The sequence below is a fragment of the Agelaius phoeniceus genome, chromosome 26 (assembly GCF_051311805.1).
Source record: "Agelaius phoeniceus isolate bAgePho1 chromosome 26, bAgePho1.hap1, whole genome shotgun sequence".
NCBI classification, from domain to species: Eukaryota; Metazoa; Chordata; class Aves; order Passeriformes; family Icteridae; genus Agelaius; species Agelaius phoeniceus.
The window spans coordinates 3,667,770-3,688,068 of record NC_135290.1 but is presented as its reverse complement, the minus strand read 5'-3'; the positions used below and the strand labels follow the sequence as shown (position 1 = coordinate 3,688,068).

At 45.9% G+C, this 20,299-nt stretch overlaps 1 long non-coding RNA gene across 1 annotated transcript; it reads left to right on the top strand.

The window, feature by feature from the left end:
- The first annotated feature begins 15,261 nt into the window (after positions 1–15,261).
- LOC129130983 (uncharacterized) lies at positions 15,262–17,438 on the top strand. Its single transcript, XR_008535594.2, has 3 exons — positions 15,262–15,423; positions 16,231–16,347; positions 16,953–17,438. It is a non-coding gene; the product is annotated as an uncharacterized LOC129130983 (long non-coding RNA).
- The last annotated feature ends 2,861 nt before the right edge of the window (positions 17,439–20,299 follow it).

The window sequence follows — 20,299 nt, the reverse complement described above, 5'->3', positions numbered from 1 at the left end:
AGCTCATGCCCCTCTCACCAGCTACAGGCAGGATGCTGTGGTCACCATTTCTGACTCAGTCACACCAGGCAGCATCAACCCTCCCCTGCTTTTGAAAACACAAGGTAACCACATCCTGAAGGGGAAATAAGGCTTTGCTGCCCCTGCCTGAGCTCCTGCAGCCCTCAAGAGAGCCTCTGCACGGCACACAGCAAGGGCTGCTGCACTGAGCTTGCTCTGCTCACACCCTCAGGCCCTGCAGACACCCAGACAAGAGCCCCAGACCCTGCAGAAGCTCTGTGAAATTTGCATGGCAAATCCAAATCCACTGAAATGCACGTTTAGTGCACTCTACCACCACACCATCAATCAGGGGGAGCTGTTCACCAACATTTCTATACTGATTTTCCAATGACATCCAGAACCTTTTTCTCAAGCACTCCACACCTTTTCCCAATCTCTCAGGCAGATTTCTATGTTCAGAATATTCCCTCAGGCAAAACCAGTGCAATCAGATGCACAGGATTGAAAGGTCATTAAAATACTCTCTGTAAAGAAGCACATTTGCATGTGGAATTATCCTTACATCTGACAAAACAATATTGTCCTGATTCCAAAATAATGGCGGATAATTATAAGGAGACCTCTTTGGTACAATACATTTTTACAGTATTAGCCTATTCTCCTACATGTTTGCATGTTTGATTGTGCTCATAGAGCCTTTGCAAATCTCCAGGAGTTGAGCCACTGGCCCTGGAGACATTCAAAAGCCACCTGGACGTGGTCCTTGGCAAACAGCTCCAGACAGTCCTGCTAGAGCAGGGGACACCCAGTCCCCTCCAGAGCTCCCTTCCAGCCCCCATCCTTCTGCATTTATGAGATACCTTTCTCATACTGGGGGCAATGAGAAGAAGTTCAAAATACCTTTATATACATTTAGTCAGGGGTTTTGTTCACCTTTGTGCAGGGGGAAAGGAACTGAAGTTTCTTTTCACAGGACTGTTCCAGCACTCCAGGCATGATGAGCTTCACATCCCAGCAGACTGGGAGCAGCACAGAAGATACACAAAAGATAATGACCATTAATGAACATCTGCTCCAAACATCAGCCCTGGCAAGGTCAGAGACACCTGGTCTGGGAAAAGGTTGATGAGAGAACCAAGACTGACAACCAAAATATCATCCAAGGTGCAGGGATCCGTAGGAATTCAAACACTACAAACTGTTGAACTTGGGAGCAGTGAACATTGAACCAATGAATTTCCCTGGGTTTGACTGTAGAAGTACAAGAAAACTCCAATGAAAACCTTGTGTGATGGAAGGATTTTCTCTGCACAACCCATGCAATGTGTGGATGAAATGAAATGAAATGTTCTGTTACACATCTTGGCCAGAATAAAGTAACACCTTGATTCTCTAAAACTAAAAAATGCTGTGGGAGACTTTTTGTTTTTCCCACAGTTTTGGTGACAATACCAGCCACAATGTGAACTTCAACAAAACTTTAAAGTAATTTGAGGAAAATTTTCACCTCTAGCACATTATTTTTCCTGCCCCTTAGTGAGTCACACACAGTGTGGTATCTGACATCTGCCCTGCTAAGTAACTCAAAATGGTGAGAGCTCTCTCCAGCGGCAGAGAGATGTGTCACAGACACATTTTATGAAAAATCCTTTCATCAAGATTTTTTTCTCCTGAGGAGCTGAGAGGCCTCAGAAATGAAATGTAAACAATAATTATCTGCTGCTGGGGAATGCAACAGGTCGATCTCTGATTGGTCCATGTTGGTTGTTTCTAATTAATGGCCAATCACAGTCTGCTGGCTCGGACTCTCTCAGAGTCATGAGCTTTTGTTATTCATTCCTTTCTATTCCTTTCAAGACTTCTGATGAATCCTTTCTCTATTCTTTTAGTATAGTTTTAGGATATCATTTTCTTTTAATATAATATATATCATAAAATAATAAATCAGCCTTCTGAAACATGGAGTCAAGATTCTCATCTCTCACCTCACTCTGGGACCCACCACAGAGATGCATTAAAAGCATCCTGAAAGATTAAAGCTCTCTCCAAGAGGTTACATGGGAAAACATTATGAAGAACTCCATGACAATGGGCAATACTAAATACCTTTTTATACCACTGAATCCTTCTGCTGTCTTATACAGCATTAGAAGTACAATCTAATAATCACATTACTGCATCTGCCGGGTATAATCTAACCTGTCTGGTTTGTGTCCTGAAATACTAAACAGTTCCTGGTAAAGTTAGATCTGTTGATGTAAACTGAACTTCTTTCTCTGGTCTCTCCTGCTACCTTCTGGCCAAAGTGTTTATTGTTCTCACAACACTCAAATTCATGAAATCCAGCAAATAGCTCAAACAGGAGATAAAAAGCAAAAAAAAAACAACCAAAGAAACCACCCAAAGCCCACAAGAAGTGTTGTGCCTGGTCATGCCACAAATTAAACTTCTTTGCTCTTCTTTTGCATTCTTCCCCTGCCAGCAGGAGCAGTTGGGAACTCTTGCAAAGTGATACAGAGGCTTTGGAAAGACCAGGATCAGGAAGCTGAAAGGCGATTCAGGGAAACTTCATTTGAAACTTAAAACTAAAGCAGGGTTAGAGCTGGAAATTATTTGTAACAGAAGAAATGGAGTAAATACAGGAAGCACTTGCAGCACTGCCTTCAAAATTCCTTAGGAATCTCAATCTGAAATACTGCAGCAGTCTCACACCTGGGCTTCCGTCGGTGTTCTGCAGAAATCAGGATAAATATCTTAGTAAGTCCTCATTCCTGACTTGTCATCAGAAAGGTGTTTTCTGACAGATTTTGCCTTGGATTCACAGGTGAGAAACTCTGGTCTTGCTGAATTCTGTGGGAAGCATTTCTCTTTTCCAAATGTCAGGAAATACTGAAGGAGGGGGGAATGCTGGTAATGAAAAGTGGTATGTAGAAAATGACAGGAGGAAACCCAAGGCTCACCCAAGTGAGCACCACAATGTGTAGGTTAATTCATCTGCAGACAGGATTTTTTCAGGATGCAGGGAGTGATGTGTGCCCTAACTGGGTGCAGGAAGGAGAACTACAGGGGGTTGCATTCAGGACATCATCATTATTGCATTTCTGAAAACCTCCCATAAGCAATTCATCCACTTAAACATGTGTGGAACACCTCAGGATATACAAGGAAGAGCTGAAATGGGCATATCCATCTCAGAAACTTGTTAGCAGGATGGTTAATTACCTGACTATAAGGGCAAGTCCTCTTTCTCTCCTTCCCTCATATTTCAGTCAGCAGATGTTGTCTGAACTGAAGTAATAAGAGCCCGATCTTCCCCTGCAAAACCACTCAGGACTGGGGAGTGCAGAGCTCTGGGCAATGTCTGTCTTTCTAAAGCACAACCTTGAAAATAGATGTCAATTCTAGGATTTCTGTAGGGAGGGCCTTAGTTATGCCTGGCTATGTCAAAGCCTTTGACAACCAGGGAAATTCCTCTTTTGTGACCTGTACTGAAACATAACCTGCAAGGAGACAGAGAAGAGACACCCCAGCCCTCATAAAGTGGACACCTCTAAGAGGCACTGTGCACACACAGTTTTATTTTGATGACAAATAGAGTCTCTGGCCATGGGCTTCCACCTGCCTGGGAGCACTACTAGATCATCCTTGGGACAGTATCTTTCTCTAACACTTGACAGGAGCCACCTCCAGAGGCTGACAGTTGCTGTCCTCTCCCCAGTCCCCTTCTCAGTGCCCACAGCCCTGCACAATATCAGCATGGGGAGCTCATAGGGGAACACACACAGGGTTAGGTCCCACAGCCACAGGAACAGCCCCAGCAGCATTGGCACCACTGGCTCCAGACCTGATACAACTAATGCTGAGATCAGATTGGTCTGCAGCCCACTCTGGGCAGATCTGGTCTTATCTCAACCCTTCATGCCCCACACTGGATGCCAAAGGAAGCTATTGTGGTTTAGGACTGGAATTTCCCAATGCAGAGTTCCCACTGACTCACTCCAAATCAAGCCTGAGGCTCTTCCACAGGATCACACAAAGTGTGAATATGGAGAGGGCTTAAGAGAAAGATGGGGACCACGCAGGGTGAGAGACAGGCAGGAGGGCAGCAAGAGCTTCAAGTTGTGCTCCTGGTGCCCCACCTCTCCCCCTCAGTGTTGTCATAGGCAGAGGGAGGGACCAGCAAGGCCTGGGCCTGAGAGCAGTGACAGAGGCCCAGGCAGGGCAGGTGTGGGCAGAGCTGTTGTGCAGGCCCCGAGAAGCTGCAGAGAGGCCACTGAGAGCGGGCCTGGCCATGTGGAGTGCCCTGTGCCTGGGCTTCTTGCCCATTGTAGGTAAGTGAAGGCAAGGGCTGCTGGCCCCAGGAGCTGAGCGTGGCCCTGGGCTCTGCAGGGCTCTGGGCAGCTGTGCTGAGCGCTTGCAGCCGCAGCTGTGCCCCGGCTCCAGCTGCCCAGCCCTGCCTGTGGAGCACGGCGAGAGCAGCCCTGCTCCTCTTGTGCCTCTGAGCTCGGCACCTCCATGCCAGCTGCCTCCTCTGCAGCCTGGGCACACGCAGGGCACCTCCCTGCTGCACTCACATCTCGGGGCCCAGCGCTTTGCCCTGGCACTGGACACTGCTCCTGGGCCACTGCCGCCCCTCTGGCACACACCAGCTGGGCCATGGCAGCACAGGGCACAGGCCCCACTGCCTGGGACAGCCCTTGGTCTTTGCTCTGCTCACCCACAGCAGCTTCAGGACAGGACAGTGGGCTCCTCACCATCCTGTCTTGGCAAGGACAAAGGAATTTTTTGTCCCGCCATGGTGCAAATCCTTCCTGCTTCTTTGGGGAAAATCAGAAAAAGCTTCCTGTGTGACTGGGGCAAGGATGGAGGGAAATGAGGTGTCTCCTTCCTTGTGAGCCTTGCTAGCTGCCACCAGCTCTGCCCATCTGTGTCAACTGGCCTCAAAGAGGAGGATTTTGTCCTAGAACTGGTCCAGCGCCAGTGCAAGGTCCCACCAGCATTGGCCTGACCTTTGCTGAATCTTGCAGTGATTGTGCCTTGTTCTCACTCTCTGCAGCCGTCTCGCTCGCCAGTGCAGCCACCTTGGAGCAGCCCAGGGAAGTGACCGTGCAAGAGGGAAAAGCAGTCACCTTGCAATGCCACATGCAGGGGGATTCTATGAGGTACTACACCGTCTCGTGGTACCGAGAGCGCCGACAGGGCTCTCAGGAATGGATTTACAAGGAGGATGGCACCTATGGAGAAGGTTTCAAGGGTCGCTTTCAGATAAAAGATGAGAAGTTCAAGAACAGCTTTCCACTGCAGATCCGGGCAGCAGAGCCAGGCGATACAGCAAAGTATTACTGTCGGGCAAGAATCACCCTGGAGCAGCTGTGCAGCAGAGTGAACCAAAAACCAGCAGATGGGGAAGACAGATCTCTCAGCATTTCTTTCTGGCAGCTGCTGCCCAGGGCTCTTGTCAGGCAATGGCAGGTGCAGGAAACGTCCCTCTGGCCTGGGGGCACTAGAAGGCACTGGAGGGAGGCTGCCAGAAGGGCTGGTACCATTGATGGTGCAGGAGGATCTGTCCTGGCAACTGCAGAGGCTGCAGTTTGGGGAAGTGCAGGTTTAGTGCACATTGACTGGGCTCCTGTCCAGCACAGACAACCTCATTTCTCCTCTGTGCCTTGGCTGCAGAGCCATGGGATGATGGGGATGTGTGGCTGGAGCTTCCACAGTGCTGTTCTGGATGCAGCCAGGCTGTTTAGGAATGCCAGATCAGCAGGGATGACATTTCTCTAAAGGGTGGCTGCTACAGAGCACCTGACCAGGAAGAAGGAGTTGAAGTGTGGTGAGTTCACTTTGGTTCTCCTGCAGGGGCTCAGCAAGATGCTGTCCCAGTGCCCCTCTTCTACTGGACAGGAGGAAAAACACACAATTTATGTTTGTTGGCCCAGATAAGGACAGGAAGATTTCCCAGCAGTGCCATCATATGCAAACACATTGACTTGGGGAAAGGAATTTATGTCATTGCCAATCTAATCAATATAGGTCAGTGAGAAATAAGTACAAAGCATGAAACATCTCCTCCACCTGATCTCTACACAGGGATGTTGAATGTGGCTTAGAATCACTTCAAAACATGATTTCTTTGCCATGTCTTCTTTCTCATTCTCTTCCCTCGTTTCAGTGTGGAGTCCGATCCATGGATGACATTTCTCCAGGAACTTCTCCAGTGCAGGTTCTCCCCTCTGGCTGCAGTTCCTCACAAACTCCTAAAGCCTAATGAGTCCTTTCCATGGGGTGCAGCCCTCCAGGAAGTGACCATGGCACTGTGGCTCCTCTGTGGGGCACGGGCCCTGCCAGAAAACCTCCTCTGGCATGGGCTACTCACTGCATGGGACCACAGCTCCTGCCAGGAGCCTGCTCCAATGGGAGTTCTCCATGCAGTCACAGATTCTGTCAGGCCATTTCACTTACACCTGTGTGGGGTCCTCAGAGTCAATATTTGCTCCACCACCTATCCCCATAGGTGCACATGTCTGCATAGTCAATATTTGCTCCATCACCTATTCCCATAGGTGCACATGTCTGCATAGTCAATATTTGCTCCACCACCTATCCCCCACCAGCTGAGAAGGACAAACCTTGGTTTTCAGCCTTGGGCTGCTGGGGAATGTCTGCTCTGGTCTCTGCAGCACCTCCCAGCCCTCCTTCCTAAATCCTGCTCCTTGCTAATTGCAATACTGATGCTGAGAAGAATGAGACCTGCCTGAGACTGTGAGATGTTACCTCAGCCTTTGGTTTTCTGAAGGCCCAGACTACACCAGCTCTTCCCAGCTCAGAATTCCCTGGGGCAAAGACAAAACCCTGGAAGGGCAACTCTGCTCAGCTCCTCTGTGGCTCCCATGGAGTCTTGGATTTGGCCAGGCAGGAGCTCAGCCCAGGATAGGAGAGGAACAGGCAGGGACAGAGACTGGAAAAGGGAAAAGGGACAGGAGAAAGGAGAGGAGTGGAGTTCATTTTCCTCGTAGTAGCCAGAATGGGACCATGTTTTCAATCTGTGCTTGAAAGAGTGTTGGTAATTCAGGGATGTTTGAGTTATTGCTGAGCAGTTCTTACATGGAGTCAAGGCCTCTTCTGCTCCTCATTCCACCCACCAGTGAGTAGCTGAGGGTACAAAAGTTTGGGAGGGAACACAGCTGGTTCAGCTGACCCCAGCTGACCCAAAGGGGATTCCAGGCCATGGCACATCATGCTCAGCATATAAAGATGTGGAAGAGGAAGGAATGAGTGCATACTGAGTGATGACATTTATATTTCCATGTAACCATTAAACATGACAGAGCTCTGCTTTCTGGAATAGGTTGAACTCTTGGCTGTGGATGGGAAGTAGTTGATTAATTCCTTGCTTTGCTTTGCTCACACATACAGTGTGTGCTTTATTTATTAAAGTGTTATGTGCTAAAACAATGAATTTTCTCACTTTTGCACTTCCAATTCTCCAAATGAGGGGGCAAAACAGCAAGCAGCCGTGTGGTGTTTAGTTAACATCTGTAGTTAAGCCATGACAAAGAAACACAATGGGCACTAAAAGAGCTGCAGTTTTAACACGGAGAAGCAGAACTGAACCACATTTGGATACTTCGTGATGTCTAGGGAGACTCACAATAACATTGCAGTAACACATAACAACAGTCAATTGATTGTATCTGAAGAAAGAGCAGCACTGCACCTGGAACTGCACTGCTAAGATGGATTTCCCAGGACATGATGAAAAACTCCTTCCCTCCACTCCCAGCGCTGCCTCCATGTCAATAAACACAGCTGTTCTTCTTCTGAGCACTGTGCATTCATTCCTTTCTTTACAAGTGTAGGCTTTCATGGAAGACATAAGGAGACCTTTGCAAATGCATCCATGGCCTTGTTCCTGAGCACAGTGCCCGAGGCATCCCAAACTGGAGCTACAGATGCCAGAGGGTCAGGCAGTTCTCCCCAGGCTTTGCCACAATTCCCACCTTTGTCTCTGTCACGTGAAAGCAGGAGGTTTCCTCAAGACTCAGTGTGAGGAGATTTCCTTTACCCCTAGTGTTTAATTTCCCTGTCAGTGCCCCAGAAAGGCCAAGACCCTTGTGTACATCCACTCTGTCAGTGTCCCATTAGCGGGGCCCTGCACTGAGCCATCCTGCTGTACCAGAGGGCAGCTCTACTGACTCCGTCAGGGAAACACCATCGGAGTGAGGGAGACCCCTCAGCAGGTCTTCCCCTTTATTGGAGTGTGTTCCCTGCTGCTGGTGACTGCCAGCACCCAGGAAGGATCCACACTGACAATTTTGGAATAACACTCCTGGAAGCCCAGGGTCCCTGAGGGAGCATCCCCCACTGCTTGTGGGAGGCTGGCTACCACTGCCCAGCCCTGCGGTTATCTGCCGCTGCTTGGGCCTTTTTGCTACACTTTAACCCTACACCCTGTGTCCGCCCAACCCCCGTGGCTCCTGCCAAAATTCAGAGATTTTCCTACACTTTCTTTGCCACCCATGTACGCTCACCTCTGTTGTTCCAGCTCTCCACTCCGAGGCTCCTGCTGGAGCACAATTCACCACCCTCAGTGGCGCTGAGACCGGCTGCTCCCCGTGAGTTTTGCAAAGGGAGCCACCTTCCCTCTCCTCCACCGCCTGAGCCGCCATCGCCTCATGAGGGAGCCGAGCTCGCGCCACAGCGCCCCCTGCTGGCGCGGGGGAATCACCGCACCCGCCCTGCCCAGCCGGGAGCCAGCAGCGCCCCTGCTGGCTGTGCCCGGAACTGCACCGAAGGGGAAAGCGCCTGCGGCCGAGAGAGGCCGGGCCTGGGTGTCTGGGTCTGTTTGGTGCTGTTGTTTGTTTGAGTTGTTATACATGTATTTATTAGTAAAGGACTGTTATTCCTTTCCCTGTATCTTAGTCTGAAAGCACCATATAATAATTCTCCTAGGGTGATGTTATGATGGTTGTATCCCCATTTGTGTGTTTTGTTTATGCTGCATATTATGTTCTGTGCCTTCAAGTCTGGCTTTGAAGAGCAAATGTTTTGTTTTGGTTTTGCTATCAGCTGCTCCCCCACGGCTGGGGGAACACAGAGACAGGGCAGTACATGGGTGCTGCTTTTGCTTTTTGCTTTGCTCTCGCTCTCTCTCCTGCTTTGCTCTTGCTTTTCACTTCTGCTCATTAGTTTGTTTAGCTAAGCAGTCCAAATTTTTCCTGGACTGTTCTTCTCCTTTCCCTTTTTTTTTGGACCTACTCGAAACTGCTCTGAACTGGGACCTGGGAAACACCAAGAATTTGCATCTTGCTACAGCAGCTACCCCAGCACAGAACCAACTGATAACAGAGTGACCACCCCCAGGAGAGACTTTCTGAATTTATCATCTTTTTAGAGCAGTGAAAGAGTGATGTCATCTGGTATTGTTCCTTTTGTGTGCTGGCGGTGCTGTGCCTGGTAAATAAACAGGTTCTTTCCACTTCTCTCCAAGGAATCCTTCCCAAACCGGTTGGGGGGAGGGGCCGTGTGGGCTTGCTTTCTGGAGGGGCCCCCTTTTGGAGGTTTTCTCCCAAATTTGCCCTAAACCAGGACAATAATGTATATAATTATATAATTATATTTATATAATAAGTCATAATAATTCAGAGGGAAGGGGGTCATGTTTTTCCATTCCAAAGGAGGTTCTTGCCTCCCATGGGAGACAGCTATCTTTCCAACCAAGGCACTGATACAGGACACTGATAGCAAGAAAAAAAAAAAGGCAGAACTGAGCTTTTAAAGCAAAAAAATGCCAGCATGTGTTGCTTCTGGGTGGCTGTGAGCACAGGTGTTTCTCTGTGGCCACTCGAATGCAAAGGGGCTGTTTAACGGCCTGGGAGATCTCAGTGAGGAGCAGGGTGAGGTCTCCCTGCTCTGGGAGGATTTGCCAGGCAGGGCAGGGCATGTGAGAGGCACCTGTGTGTGCCCAGGCCTGGGGCAGGAGGGGTTTAGGGCTTGTTCCCTTTTTCATGCCAAGGGTGGAACCGACTGCAAACATCACATCAGGACATTCCCCAGCTTTCCTGCAAGACTCAAGTAACAAGGAAGAGAAAAAAAATTGACACACTTAAGGGAAGAGCAGATGAGCATATGCCAGTTACCAATGGGAATTAGGAGCCTTAATGTTATAATCACTGGTTAAAAATGAGAAACACACCTCTGTCCTTGGGAATAATAACAATGAAAACAGGATGAAATCATGCTATTTGCAGCTTAGAACTGCATCCAAGGTTGAGGAAAAGGTCCACAAATCCAAGCTACCATTATTAAAAATTATTAAAGCAAGAAGAACATCAAATTAAAAGCCAACTTCAGTAACTATAACCAGATGTTCCCTCCCTAGAAACTCATTGAAAAGCCATACAAATAAATGAAAACTCCAAACAATGGCCAACTCAGTGGTCAAATAATCATTTCACAAGATTAAAAAATTTAAGGGGAAAAAAACTGTTGATCTAATTGGGACAAAACTCATATGACCATTATAAAAATGGAACTCATTCAAGAAATACTAAAAATTAAATAGCTGAGTAAATAAGCATCTTTTTGGGTCACTAATTCAAAGAGAGACAATGAAAGACCCATCAGCTGAACCAAAATATCTTCTGAACAATTTCTAAACATGGACAGATTTTTTTGTCATGCAAATAGGCTTTAAGGACAGATGTGCTTGAAGGTCCAGAAGGGCTTAGGGAATAAAGAATGAAAATAAAGTTTTTAAGCCTCAGTGACTTCTCCCACGTAAAAATCAGGGCAATATTTTAAAGACATTAATATTAACTACTCAATCTGCCTACTACTTTGAGTAATTAACTACTCAAGAGCAAGGATGATAATGATATTTTTATTTTAGAGAATCCTCTGGAACAGTGTTAGATGTTCAGAAGTAGAGCAGCGTAGAGGGACAGGAAAACAAAAGGCAGCACTACAAAGACATGAAAGAGGAGACATCACCTGGCACTGAAAAGCCCACAAATGTTTTTGTAGAACTGCCTAGCACAGTGTGAACTACGTACCACAGTGACTGAAAACAACTGAACCACCACACACAAACTGTCTCCCTCCCTTCTCTTGAAGGAGGAAAACATGGTGGCTTTACTTCATCTATTTTTCCTCAGACAACTCTGTGCACATACACAAATTTGATTTACCAGAATTACTCAAACATCAAAAAACCTCTTCTATTTTACCAATTTCCTCACCGTTCAGCCTCAGACCCTGGCTATCACAGACAGGTCATTTAAGACATTTGATAACCAGCTCTAGTTGAACAAGTGTACAGGAACCTTCTGTACTTAGATATTTCTATTTAAGTTCATCATGGTGTTCTTCTCATTGTTTCAGAGCACAGAGGAAGATTTTGATAAGAACAAAGATCCTTTTAATTTCAGATCCAACAACAGCTGGGAGCAGATGCATGAACAACAAGACTCTTCACTCTTTGATCTTCACTCCCAAGGTTTCAGTGCCCCTACACAACAAAGTACAATCATTTTAGCTACTTTGACCTCTTACCTAAAACACCATGAAGACTTTATAAGGTATTAAATGACCCCTAGGCACCAGTTCTGAGAGACCAGAGGGCACATTCCTCCTGCTTCTGAGCACTGAAACAAAGGGGGAAAAGGGGACACCTTTCAGCAAGTCAGGAGAAGTTTCAGAAATGCTTTGAAATAACAAAAAAGCACTGATAACTTTCCTGCTTTCTATCCAGCTTAATTCCATCAGACTTTTCAGAGGTGTCATGTAATCCCCAAGTTCTCATATACAACTCAAGATTTCAGATACTCTTTTAGATTCTTTCTTGAAAGCAATATGGTATTTTTTCATGTGGTATGCTGGATCTCAAACCACATAAGAAGTCATGTGACTTCCCTGAATAATCTGAAATTCTTTCTAGTGGAACAGAGACAGTTTTTGCCATGAAACATATCACTGTGTATGGGGGGCTGGGGGTACCACAATGATATAAAGAGGGTAAGGACCAGTATAAAAACCCAAAGAAGGAATAAAGGTGAGGTATTTTGGGAAAGAAAGGAGATGGGTGACTGTAATGTTTAAGAAGAGCAGAACAACATCCTTTATCTATTTCCTTTTATCCTGGACACATAAAAGAGCTCATGAAGGTTCTAAAAAGTGGAAGAAAGAGAGAAGTTGCAAATTCTTTACTCAATTAAGCTAACTGAAGTCATTGAACTAATTAAGGAATTTTTTTCCCTTTTCAGTTTACAAAGTAAATGTACCTCTGGATGTTCTCATGGACTTGCACTTATGGATGATTAGGCCAACTATCTAGTGATCCATCTTTTGATTTACAACAAATTTAAACACCATAAGGAAAGAGTGAGTTATTGGAATAAGCCTTAGCAGTGTGACGACAGTAACTGGATCAGGGACGACTCTCACAGTTGAACCAAGTAAGTGACATTTCTTTCTTCCTAAAACATCACTGACAATTAATGTGGGGGAGAACAAGGGAATTTAAAGGGTTGGGTTCAATGAAAGGATTTTCAGCTGCAATAATCCCTTGAATGCACTCGCTCTCCAGCCAGGCTTTCAAGCCAAACCCTCAGCTTGGATTTGCTTAGGAAGCTTTCCCAGGAACAACTGGGCTGACTCTGCATACAGCATTATTCCATGATCCCCAAAGACCAGCAGGGCACTGCTTAGCCTGTGATAACTTATTCCCACTTTGGGCAGCACTCTGGCCCAAATTTACTGTCCAGTGTCCAATTCTCCAGCGGGCTTGCACTGACTGACTTGGGGCAGGAATGCAGAGCTCAGTGAAGAGCTCCCAGTAAGAGGAGCTTTAGACACATCTGTAACTCCTGGTTGGAGAAGTTCTCCTTTGACACTGGCACCACACTGACAGTGTCCACTGCCCTGGGGACAGAGCAGGAAGGAGGGGAAATAGCCTTGGGCTTAAATTCTCACAAGTGCCTCATATCCAAGAGCTCCTGGAATGAAAGACAATTGGCTCCCAGGTTGTGTGGGTTCTGCAAAGAGCAATGTGGGGAGCAGGGATTATAAGCAGCGTTACTTATTCCAATCTTTGTTTGGAGTTCTGTGATGAACAATAAAGGTGCAGGTCACCCCAAGCTTTTCTAGGGAAATGGGAATGCTGGGGTGGCAGAGGGGTTTTGATATTGATCTCTGTGGTCCTAAAGTATCAGGTGCATCCCTCAGGAATTGTTGCTTTGCTTTCAGAGGTATGCATGTTTTCAAAGTACTTCAAGAACCTCCCATGTTACTTTACATCCTTAAAACCTCCTGCTCTCCTACCAGAAAGATGTGGGACTGCCTTGGGTGCTGCCTAATATCTGTCCATGTCTGTAGGATATGGTGCATGGGAATAAATGGGGATTTGGGAACAATCTCACTGCACTTCCAATTCCAAAGGGACAAAGGATGCAAATTTACCATTTTGGAGGAAGACCTCTTCTTTCTTTGCTGTTCAGTGATTTTCTTTTATAGCTAAAGAGAGGATATTTCAGAGCTGACCAGAGACTCTGGAATTATGTCTGACAGTAAAAGATCTTGGGCCCTTATGAATCAAAGTTCCTTTCAAGTCAGAGAAATAATAAATTGAAGCCAAAGTTTCCAGGTTGTAAGCAATCTCCCCCTTTTGGTTTTGAATTCCTTTGAGAGCTACTAAAATACATTTTGACAGGCATACATGAAGATATACATTATTATATTTTACCATAATTCTATATTATACATATTACATATGTTACATATATTAGATATTATATACTATATAATTTTTACATTATAATCGTGGTTATTAGTAGTTTTGAGAATACCCCTACATCAAAATGACAACCCTACAATAAATAGCAACCATTAGTGCCACTGTGGGACACTCCAGGCATATTCTGTTGAGGGCTCAGTTAAGGACAGAGAAGGTTTTCCTTTTGGGTCAGGCTGGATTATTCCAAATTAAACATTCATTCAAAATGCTAAGGCCCATTACTTTCTGAAATAGAGGGCTCCTCCTGTGACTGTATAAGATGAAAGCAAACAAGAAGAACAAATTCTTCTCCAAATAAATTTTCAGAACATAAAACACGAATCCCTTCCAGAAGCAAGCAGTGGTAGGAATTCATGGCTGTACTGCCAGGGAATGCAAATTGGTGGGACTCGGGTGAGCCTTCTGGGGTCAGATAAAACAAATCTTCTGCTCTCTGAACTACAATTGCACTGTGTACATTATTGCTTGCTGAAGATCCTGCCCAGGGAGCTACTGCAGAGAAGCTGCTTGTTTGTGTTCTGGCTGTTTGGAAAGCCTGGAGAGGAGACCACATGAAAAGCCTTTCAAGATCTTCTCAGAGAACACAGAATGCACAGGACTGACAGGCTCTGGCCAAGCCTGGTACAACAGCTGGGAAGGAAATGTTGGATTTCTGGTGGGTGTCTGGTTGCTGCAGGTGTGGACAAGTGTGTAGTTCTGCCTGTTTGATCACGAGAGCTGAACCATGAAGTTGTGGCAGAGCACGATTTGGCTTTCACCTCAGTTCCTCAGCAGTGGCATAGGGCTGATGGGGAAAGGGTGTAAAATCAGAGCCCCTTGATCAAACTTCCATCAGTACCCTGGGATGAACAAAATGTCAGAGCTGGGGGATCTCCTGACCCACCTGCAAGGCAGACACCATGCTAAATGAAAAGCCTCATGTACCTCTCTTTACCCAAGAGACCCCTCAGGATGCTCCTGTCAAAGCAGACAGGTCAATCTTTGTGGATGAGTCTGACACCTTTTCATAAGCTGAGCCCTTTCTGGCAAGGAAGGCTGCTGGAGGATTCCTTTCAGTTCCATGGTTTTCCTCTAAGGCAAATTGCTAATCTGAGTTAAATCCTGACATTGGTTTTTGAGATCACCCTTGATTCTCCACCTGTGACCTGACCTTGAGGCAAAGATATTTTGTTTAAAATACAAATCATGGTACCACAATGATTTGTTGGCAACTAAATTCTTTTGACACCAATAGTTTTCTTGTAAGACAGCTGGTTGGGAGTTTAAGAAATCTTCTTTTATTACTTGTATCTCTAATGATAAGGAATAATACATAAAAGACAGTAAATGGGATTGTCACAAATTAGTCACAGCTGAGTATATGAGAGTTTTAAGTCACTCAGCACTCGGGCAAGCCTGCAGTAAAATCAATCATGCCCAAACCATGGCATTTGTTACATACAGTCCAAAAACTTCTATCCTAGAGGTCATTGTGGAGAAAACAACTAAACCACAAGATGTTAGCACCACTGTGGAAACAACACCTTTGCCTACGATTTTCCATACCGAGATCATCAGCTCTGAGGAACAGAACACAACAGAGAGGATCTGCACAGACAAGTTCGACAGCAGCATGGTAACAATACTGCCAGGTACAGTTTGGCAGCACAGGTACAACATTTTTCTAGGGACAATGTCCTGTGGGGCCTGGTGTTCTTCTCCTGCTAGTCAGCATTGCCCTGGGCAGCCAGCAGAAATCAGAAAGCTATTTGGTATTTCAACAGGGAGAGCTGAAAGATGTTCCAAACCATCTGAAAGCAATGGTTTCAACTATTTAGTAACTTTGGGGAAAAGAGGGCAGACACAATCTATTTGATTAAAACCATAATTTCCTTATGACTACACATTTACATGACCCTGTAGCAGCAACCTTGCTGCAGCACAACCTGGAACAGCAAATCCAACACCAACAAAAAGTTCAAAGTCTGGCATGTTTTGGGGTTTTTTACTAAATCCCATTTTGTACTTTGTGGGATTGTTTCTGATGTCCTGAAGGTCATTCAAGGTGCTGAAGGGGCTAGTAAGAGGGTTTGCAACAGCACAGAGCCCTCAGCACAAGGTGAGTTACCCAAACACGATCTGAGGTTACATTGCTCTCTGCGGGATAAAGGCAGGGAAATGTATTTTCTCCAGGGCACAGGACTCAGAGCACAACACATTCAGCACACACAAGCTGCTGTTCCAAGGTTGCTCCTGCACTTACACACAAGCCCCAGGAAGCAAAAAGCAACAGAGACAGACCCTGGGCTCCCCTCTTGTTGCCATGTTCTCTCTCGGCTGTTCCTTTGCTGCTCTTCCTTTCCCTGAAACTCTCACCCGTGGATTTTCCACTTTCTGCCAAGATCACAGCACCAAAACCTAGACCATGATGTATCCCCTCTTTTCTGGTCACTGAGCAGACCCTGAAGAGCAGAGAGTGAACATGCTGTCCATGGCTGTGTTGGGCTTGAGAGTCCTGCTGGCAAAGAGCATCGCCTTCAATACCCTCATGAGTATCAAACTGTTTCTTTTCTGAGGTAAGGGAGCTCACAGCTTGGTGTCTGGAAAGCCTGGGAGCATATGCCAGGAGTGACTTCCTGTCCCTGTGTAGGTCCTTAGCCCCACAAGGAATCAGGCCTATTCATCTGCTCCTGAATCCATTTCACAGCCCTTGCAAGTATTCTGGCCAATGACCAAACCACACACAAGAAAACCAATTCCCCCCCTCCAAAAGCTATTAAGACAAGCCCACCCTGACTCCCAAAGGACAAAGGAAAAGGCATTTCTCTGTATCCAAAGCTCAGTTCTTAAGGCTGGTTCCCAAATTTTGTTTGCCTGAGAAACTCTGGTATTACCTGAACAGCCTAAGAAATATCTCATTGACTATATCAAGTGGCAGAGCACAAAGCCTGGAGAAAAATCCAGACAAATAAGCATTCAAAGGCAAGGATCCCAAAATAAAAACATGTGAGAGTAAAGACAGGAAGGGGGAAGATTTGAAAATTAAAGCATCTGAAGAGGAACAAAAGATAATCCAGCCTAATTTTTGTGAGTGTATCTGTCCTCATCTGACGGCTATCAAGCACTGGTTCATAGGCCCAATTTCATTAAATGTACTTTAAACCTCCCTTTGCTCTTCCAGACATGGGCAATGAACCCAAAGAAGAGCAGCAAAGAGCGTGAACCAGCAGCACAAGGGGTTGAACCAGCAGGGCCAGAGCTGCTGACAGAGACCAGCCAGGACACAAGGCAGCACCTTCCCCTGCAGACATGCAACACTCTTCACTCCTGCCTGGCCAGCTGATTTACACTGAAGAGTTTTAAGTGCTTTTGCTCTTTCCTCTCCTCTGACAACTGAGCACAGTGGATTTATCCTCATCCTCCTGCTAAGGAGATCCCTCCCACTCTTCTGCCATTTGCACACCAGTGTCCAACCTGCTTCAGTAGCTTTGAAAACTCCAGTGCTCACTGCTGAGAGATGCCTTTGAGAAGCACCTTTCCCAGGCACGTTGTGTTACTGCCTGAGGAACTGGAGTAGCACTGCTGGGGGAATTCCAGCCCACAAGCTGCCTTTTGTAGCTTAGGATTTAGATTGATTTAATAAGTGTGTATTGCAGATAAGAAGAGCTCTGTAGAATCTGAAGTGATTTCATTCAACTAGATAATCTTCATTTCTTGATTAAGCCTGTATTTCTTCTGCCAAATGTATTGCATGTGCATTTTAGGTTTCTGGAGTAGTCACAAAAATAAAGTTGTGCTAGCACAAAATACTGTGGGTTTTTTGTGCTTATTGTTCTGAAACCAGGATGGAAATTGCTGAAATCTAACTACCCTAGAAGCCCACTGGGATCAGAAACACAGCTTTGATATTGCAGATTTCCTGTTGGCTGAATTTGTCTTTTGCAGACTTGGTGCAGGGAAATGTCTCTGGCACATTCAGGAGCCTCAGTCAGGAGAGTCCTTGCTGAAGGCACGAGGGAGGAAAATGCTCCTGTCAGCAGGGAAGAAACCCTGCTGCTGTTTTGCACTCAGGGACAGGAGGCAGGGCCACCAGAAAATAATCTGGGGTGCTTTGATGGAGTGATAGTTTCCATAGCAACTTGGCTCTTACCTAACAGAGCCCAGCCCACACCTTCCCCAGCTCATGCCCCTCTCACCAGCTACAGGCAGGATGCTGTGGTCACCATTTCTGACTCAGTCACACCAGGCAGCACCAACCCTCCCCTGCTTTTGAAAACACAAGGTAACCACATCCTGAAGGGGAAATAAGGCTTTGCTGCCCCTGCCTGAGCTCCTGCAGCCCTCAAGAGAGCCTCTGCACGGCACACAGCAAGGGCTGCTGCACTGAGCTTGCTCTGCTCACACCCTCAGGCCCTGCAGACACCCAGAGAAGAGCCCCAGCCCCTGCAGAAGCTCTGTGAAATTTGCATGGCAAATCCAAATCCACTGAAATGCACGTTTAGTGCACTCTACCACCACACCATCAATCAGGGGGAGCTGTTCACCAACATTTCTATACTGATTTTCCAATGACACCCAGAACCTTTTTCTCAAGCACTCCACACCTTTTCCCAATCTCTCAGCCAGATTTCTATGTTCAGAATATTCCCTCAGGCAAAACCAGTGCAATCAGATGCACAGGAGGGAAAGGTTAATGACTAAGAGCTGGTACATCCCCTTAGTATAAATTCTTGATGAAGTCTGGGACTAGGATTGGATCCATCCACACCTCCTCTAGAAGCAGTTTAGAAAGCAGGGGAGTCCTCTGTGCACCTCATGACTCAATGGGAGGGAGTTCCTTTTACAGCTCTGCCCCTTTCTTGCCCCCAGTCTCCACATCAATCTTTACATTAAATTAATTCCAATTTGATGTTCCTGTCCCTGATTCATCCATGCAGTAAAGCTGCAGAGTGGGCATTGCTGTTGGACAGTGCCACACTTTGGCAAATCTGTGTTAAACCTGCTTTTGCTGACACCTCTGGCAGTGGGGGTTTCATTGACCCAAAGCCCTCAGCTCATCACAGGGTCCCAGATTGTCCCCACCAAGCAGTGGCTTTTCACTTTGCATTGGCAATGCAGAACATGCAGCTTAAGAAAACAGGAGAATAGAAGTGTTTCCTGAAGAAATCTCACAACTTGGAACTATAGTGCAGTCCAATAATAAGATTGTCTTAGGGCAGTCAATTCCACAGAGGGGGACAGAATCTGCCACCTGATACAAGGTGAGGAAAGTTCTGGAGGAAACTGTGCTCCACATTAAAATACCCTCTGTTAAAGCAGCACATTTGCATATGGCATTATCCCAACATCTGAAAAAACAATAGTGTCCTGTAAAGGATCCCATGATACCAAAAGAATGGAGGATGATTATAAGCAGCACTCTTTGGTACAATACACTTTTACAGTATTAGCCTATTCTCCTACATGCTTCCATGTTTGATTGTGCTCATAGAGCCTTTGCAAATCTCCAGGGGTTGAGCCACTGACCCTGGAGACATTCAAAAGCCACCTGGACGTGGTCCTTGGCAAACAGCTCCAGACAGTCCTGCTAGGGCAGGGGACACCCAGTCCCCTCCAGAGCTCCCTTCCAGCTCCCATCCTTCTGCATTTATGAGATACCTTTCTCATACTGGCAGAAATTATAAGTTCAAAATTTCTTTATATACCTTTAGTCAGGGGTTTTGTTCACCTTTGCCCAGGGGGAAAGAACTGAAGTTTTTGCTAAGGAGTATTCCAGCACTCCAGGCCTGAGGAGATTAACATCTCAAGAGACCGTGAGTAACAGAGAAGATACACAAAAGATAACAACATAAACCAACATCAGCTCCAAACATCAGCCCTGGCATGGGCAGAGACATCTGGTCTGGGAAAGATGAATAAGAGAACAAAGAATGAAAACCTCAGTATCATTGAAGGCCAAGGGATCAGTAACCAATAGGAAACCAAATACTAACAATTGTTGTCACAAACAAGAGTGTTTGAAATTGATTGAAATATCTCTGTCAAGTGTATGAGCAAAAATCAGATATAATATTAAGCAACAAAGTGGGGCAAGTTACTACTACTTACAGGACAGCTAAGGCACGAGGGAAAACAAGCAACAGCAAAACCAAACAAAATCCACACAATCAAAACAGAAACGAACTGTGAACTCTCTAGGGTTGTGTGTGTGGGGCTGTGTGCATGTGAAAAGACACTGCATGCAAATATAAAGAGGAACATGGCCTAAAAGCTTAATAGCAGCACTCAAATTTAACAGTTCTTTAGCTTAACTTATACCTTAAGTCTAGTAATTTAACATAGGGAAAGCACTTAACTTATACCCAACTCAACTTGAACTTTATTTATAGCTTAACCTCAATAATCAAAACACTTCACAGCATTTAACCTAACTTATAAATATAACTTCAGTTCAGACTTAGCAGCTTAACAAAAGGATGCTTAGCAAAACTTTGCTTATGTTTAACAGCTTAGCAAAAAACCAACACT